The 5594-nt window shown below is 39.3% G+C and overlaps 1 long non-coding RNA gene across 1 annotated transcript; it reads left to right on the top strand.

Moving 5' to 3' along the window:
* Positions 1–4000: 4000 nt before the first annotated feature.
* Positions 4001–5186, top strand: LOC143124833 (uncharacterized). Its single transcript, XR_012987105.1, has 3 exons — positions 4001–4268; positions 4935–5013; positions 5148–5186. It is a non-coding gene; the product is annotated as an uncharacterized LOC143124833 (long non-coding RNA).
* The last annotated feature ends 408 nt before the right edge of the window (positions 5187–5594 follow it).

Genomic DNA, 5594 nt, shown 5'->3' on the forward strand with positions numbered 1-5594 from the left:
AGCACACAGCAGGCAAGAGGAGCAGGTTCACTCCTCCCTCCGTCACCCCACAGCTACACTAACCGTACGTACACACCGCCGCCGACTTGAGCTGCAAAAGATACAGGAAGTCATTCATTTTCAATGGAAGCCGGCTTCTCTCAGCTGCAAGAAGCGGCAAATCCGTCGGCGTCACGTTTTGGGCGTCTTGAGCGACTTGAGCCTCAAGCAGAAAGTTGAAATTTGGTTAACTTTATGCTAATAAGCTATGACGCGGTTCAGTGGCAAACGACAAGCAATGTATGCTACCACATCAGAGCGGCTAAAGTATCAAAAGCTTCCCTGTACTTTTTGACAAGCGTCCTTGACAGGGCGGCCAGAGCTTCTTTTGCAGCTCAAGTCGGCGGCGGTGTGTACGTACAGTCAGGCCAGGAAGCAAAGACATGAGCACAGAACATCTAGGCTATCTTTCATCCATACATTATGCAAGGCATTTTCAATGTTGAATGCTTCTTGTCCACAGTTAGAATAAATTATATGTAATGTGTACTATATACATCACATGTTTCTAAAAAAATAAATGTAATAAATTAACATAAACTGATGCAACTATTTCTTCAGAAAATCTGCTGTCTGTGTGAAGGTCACATTCAGATGGCATGTTTTGAAACCTATTTGAACAGCCTCTTTCATCCATACATTATGCAAGGTATTCTCAATGTTAAATGCTAATGAAATAAGTCTCCAATAAGTCTAGAATAAGTTGTAATGTGTACTATATACATAATATGTATTGGTAACGCTTTAGAATAACATGTGCTTATTAGGTATTAACAGTGCATAATAAGCAGTTAACAATTCATTACTAACAGTTAGTTAACTGTTGTTATTAGTGATGGGGACGAGACCGCCTATGCCGAGTCCGAGTCAAGACCGAGTCTTTGAAGGGTCGAGACCGAGTCTGTTGGTTTCCAAATACAGTCGAGTCCGAGTCAAGACCGAGTCTTTGAGGAAGCAAGTCCGAGTCGAGACCGAGTCCTTTAGGAGTCGAGACCAATACCATAAAAACATGTCAGTTTTCATATTCATAATTTAATATCACCCCAGTTAATAATCAACCATTAGGCCTACAGACTAAGCTAGATTGGGAATTGTTTAGAGGAGCAGTCTTAACGTCTTAATATGGACTATGCTGACCTACAGACACTCACCGGCAGCAGAGCCATAGAGATAAATAAACGGCTCTGACGGCAGTATCTTTGCATTGCTCCATGGGATGTCATTTTTAAATAATGCCGGTCAACATTGCATTTTATTATTATTGTTGTTATGTGTTGTGTGTTTTTTTTATATGAACATAAAAAATGCGTTGGTCTCGAGGACTCGGTCTGAAATTACGAGTCTTTCTCCTCCCACTGTGGTCCGAGACCGAGTCAAGACCGAGTCTTTGAAGGAACGAGTTCGAGACGAGACCGAGAAAGCAGAAATTGGTCTCGAGACCGGTCTCGAGTACTACATCACTAGTTGTTATCCTTTAATAACATTAACTAACTGTTAACATGCAGCTTGTAAGTGTTATAAGCAGCCTTATAAGTTACTTACAAGCATATTTGTTAACAGTTGTAAGTGTTAACAAGCAGCTTGTTAATGGTGTATAAGACAAAGAGGTGGATAACTAATACGCTTATAAGACCTTTCTTACCTATTTGTAGTAAATTTTGCAGCCCCCCAATCTAAAGCGAGGACCATGTAGCCTATAGTTCCACAAGCCCAACCTTCTATCTCTCTACTGTATCTCTCCATCTAGCTTGGTTTAGCTGTGAGAAATGCATCTTCAAAATTGCTGCTGTGAGAAGAAATCGAACCCCGGTCTCCTGCATCAGAGAGTGCATCGCTACTTCTTGAGCTACACTACTTTTCTCATACAGCTGATGAAATTGTTTATGTTGATTCTATATTCCGAAGTGCTATGCTTTTTACAAATATGTTTCTGATGGAAAAGTGGTGTTTAGTTAATGCAGAAACAGACCACGAATGTTCGCCTCTGTTCAAGGCAAACTGAAACACGTTTCAAATCGATCACGAACGTTCGCCTATGTTTGCAACTTTGAACCAGAGCTTTGAATGCACCCACTTATCGTCTTTAAGCCTCGGTTGCTAGATAACCAAACTATATACAAAGCTGGCATATCTTTAGACTGCTGACAAACTGACAAACTGTTTTATGCGTTCACTGAACAAAGATTAAGGAAATGAAACACCAATTTTCCATCAGAAACATATTTGTAAAAAGCATAGCTAGTATGATATAGAACATCGGAATATAGAATCAAAATAAACATTTTTATCAGCTAATTAGGAACAATAGTGTAGCTAAACAAGTAGCGATGCACTCTTTGACGTGGGAGACCGGGGTTCGATTCCTGCTCATTGCAACAATTTTGAAGGTGCATTTCTCACAGCTAAACCAAGCTAGATAGATAGATACATTATATAGAGAGATAGGAGGTTGGGCTTGTGGAACTATAGGCTACATGGTCCTCGCTTTAGATTGGGGGGCTGCAAAATGTACTACAAATAGGTAAGAAAGGTCTTATAAGCGTATTAGTTATCCACCTCTTTGTCTTATACACCATTAACAAGCATTAGCAAGCTGCTTGTTAACACTTACAACTGTTAACAAATATGCTTGTAAGTAACTTAAAAGGCTGCTTATTAACACTTACAAGCTGCATGTTAACAGTTAGTTAATGTTATTAAAGGATAACAACAGTTCACTAACTGTTAGTAATGAATTGTTAACTGCTTATTATGCACTGTTAATACCTAATATGTATCTAATAAAACAAATATATTAATTTTATATAGAACTGATGTAAGTATTTCTTTGAGAATGCACTGTCTGTACTTTGAGTGAAGGTCAAATTCAGATGGCATGTGAAGCCTCTTGCCACTATATCACAAGGCTGGTAAGGCAGCAGAGATACTGCAGTCGGCCAATTAAATGGGTAGTATGACATCTTCAAGCCACCAAGGACAAGGTGCGTAGTCATAGATCTCAACCCAGCTACTGGGTACAACACACAAAAACTAACGTTTTATGTTGCCCGTGGCATGCCAAGGATCCAAAGAGCTGTTGTGTCTTTTATGATTCTGATTATTCTGTTCCTCTCCAGCATTCCCTTGTGACTGTCATTAATTCTGTGTTATGATCAAAGCGAAGTCAGAAAAGGTCAACAATAATCACAGTGTGACTCTCTGAAGTCTTTTATGAATTACGAACATGAGAAATATTGAGCAGTGTGCTGTGGCGTCCCGTGTGGACAGGAATGATGTATACGGCTTGCTTCGGGGAGGATATGAGGGAGGCTAATTTGAGTTATTAACCTTGGCATATGCATCTAGAGAGTGGTTTACACACTTGGGATCTCTTAGATTTCTTTCTTACACTCTGAGCTGAGTTCAAAGGGAGGGGATGGAGGAGAACAAGAAGAACTAGAAATGCAATTCCAAGGAATTACCAGTGCATGAAAATGCAAAAGTTGTGATGTAAAATATCATGTATAGTTAAAATAGATAATACAGAGATGGTTACTACGGTGATGCTAGGATAGACATGGTGGTTGCATAGCTTAATAAAAGTTGATAGTTTAAAAGTAGACCGTTTAAAAGTTGAATGAGTAGACCGTTTAAAAGTTGGTGGCTTGAAGATGTCATACTGCATGAGATCTCGTCCCATGCAGTCAAAATGAATGGGAGTCTTCAGAACAGGCTTGTCATAGTGTCACCCTGACATGACAGTGCGTAAAGTAGCCTATAATGTGAATGACTTGTTATTTTATCAAGGATTTCTTTCTTTTTGCAAAAAATAAAGTACAATAGGCATTAATTAGTAGGCCAGATAGCAGGGGCGGTTCTAGGGGCGGGGCCACAGGGGCCCGGGCCCCATCTGAAATCTCATTGGCCCCTGACTGGCCCCTGTACCGTCAATCATCAATAAGTGTCAAACTTGGTGAGAACGACGATCAGAGATGCAATTCCATTCCCAAACAACTGGTGGCAGTAATGCACCTATGAAGCTTGAAAGCTAAAGCAAACAGTGAACTGTAAAAGAAACAATACATTTGGCTAACCAGAAATGTCTCTGCTAATGTGAAGAAACGATACATTTGGCTCACGGAAGTATCAGCTAACGTGAAGAACCAATACATTTGGCTAACGAAAGTATCAGCTAGAATTCTAACGTGAAGAACCGATGGCAGCGTTTCATCCTCCACAGAAGTTTCTTGGTGAGTCACAAATCTCTATGTTGGTTATCATCATTATGTGAAAGGGACGTTTATTTGTTGCTGTCACAATATGTTAAGTTTGTCAATTAAATTACGAAGCAGCAGCAAGCTTGCAGTGAACTGTTAACTGACTTTGTCAGTGAACTGTTAACATTAAATTAACGTTAGGTTACTTGAGTTGAGGTTTGATTGTTTGTTAGCATGCTGATAGATTTCATGTATGGAAAGGTAATGGTGTTATATGAAATGCAGAGAAATGGACATCCTGTTTGTTTGGGGTCCGAAATGAATAATATTACATGCGCTAGTGCGCCTTACCAAATGTAAATAACGTTCGATTTTTTTTTCCTTGAGGAAAAAGTTTGGCAGCTGCTAACATGAACATGAGAATACATGCCTAATAGCTAACGCTACGTTTTTGTAGTTAATGTGAGCTATCATTGCAAAGTTATTAACCACTGAGTTTATTTGATTCATGGGCTTCGCATGAATTCTGTCTCAAAGTGTTAGGACAAGGAGAGTCTTATTGAGATAAATTGGTTAAATGTTCTACTCACTCAAGCTTTATATGATTTAAAATAATAATAACTGGTTTTACAGTTGCCAGACGACATGCTGAATACAAGCATGGATTGTGTGAAACACACATTTGTGTTTCACCTACAGACTGGGATGGCGCAGGAGCTGGTGACTTCAACCCACAGTCTTCAGAACCACCAGTCACCAAGCATAGCTGCTCCTAATGGTATGATGCTATTTCCTATTGCCACTACAGTGAGCATATTTTGTCATTCATTTTAGAAACGCCAGGTTGACAGTGGGTTATGAAAGTTAATAACAATTAAGTTACTCAAACTTGTTTCATTATCTTCTCTTCAGACATTTCCCATTCTAGAGCAGATGGTTCTGTGCAATCTCTCCTAAACTGGTATTCTGCAAGATGCAGCACAGAAATAGGAAGAGGCCACTCAATTACTTCTGATACAAAGACTTCAAATGGTAGGAATATTCCATCTTTAGTGTTTTGCTACCCCTTCGGTAATTTTCGCTTTCAAATGACCCATCGTCAGTCTTTAAATCAGAATCAGGCTTTTCTAACTGGAAGCAAGACGGTGGCTTCAAAGACCATTCCAAATAAGACCATTGTAAAAATAGTTGTTGAAAAAATTGTGTAAATATTGTAATAAATGTTTATGAATAAAGAATGCTGCCACCACCTTTGTTAATCCGGTATGGTCCGGTGTCGAGTCAGAGGACAATCACCACAAATAAATTACCAAAAGCAGATTTTATTTAAATACAATTCATTAAAAGTAATCCACCCTC

The sequence above is a fragment of the Alosa pseudoharengus genome, unplaced genomic scaffold (genome assembly GCF_046254945.1).
Source record: "Alosa pseudoharengus isolate Yale_2024_CS ecotype anadromous, Long Island Sound unplaced genomic scaffold, YU_APseudo_1.1 YU_APseudo_1.1_scf_15, whole genome shotgun sequence".
NCBI classification, from domain to species: domain Eukaryota; kingdom Metazoa; phylum Chordata; class Actinopteri; order Clupeiformes; family Clupeidae; genus Alosa; species Alosa pseudoharengus.